The 230-nt window shown below is 68.3% G+C and overlaps 1 non-coding gene across 1 annotated transcript; it reads right to left on the bottom strand.

Moving 5' to 3' along the window:
- On the bottom strand, positions 1 to 94 carry Trnay-gua (transfer RNA tyrosine (anticodon GUA)). The gene is made up of 2 exons: positions 58 to 94; positions 1 to 36 (listed from the first exon to the last, which is right to left on the bottom strand). It is a non-coding gene; the product is annotated as a tRNA-Tyr (tRNA).
- Between the last annotated feature and the right edge of the window lie 136 nt (positions 95 to 230).

The raw sequence follows: 230 nt of genomic DNA, 5'->3' as shown, positions 1-230 counted from the left end.
TCCTTCGAGCCGGAATCGAACCAGCGACCTAAGGATGTCCACAGATGGCTGTTGGGGCTACAGTCCTCCGCTCTACCAGCTGAGCTATCGAAGGGTGCACGTCTCCGGGGCCTGGGCGCGCGGTTTTCCGGAGCCCAGGGAGGCCGAGGCCCCGGAAGGCCAGAGGTCCGCGGGCCTGGGACTGGGAGTGGGAGTGGGCAGCCAGCCGGGAGACTGGAGCCCGGGTGTGG

Source organism: Cavia porcellus, unplaced genomic scaffold (genome assembly GCF_034190915.1).
Source record: "Cavia porcellus strain 051 isolate PalLab524CR breed Dunkin Hartley unplaced genomic scaffold, mCavPor4.1 scaffold_26, whole genome shotgun sequence".
NCBI classification, from domain to species: Eukaryota; Metazoa; Chordata; class Mammalia; order Rodentia; family Caviidae; genus Cavia; species Cavia porcellus.
The sequence above is the reverse complement of the archived record's forward strand: the minus strand, read 5'-3'. Positions and strand labels throughout refer to the sequence as shown.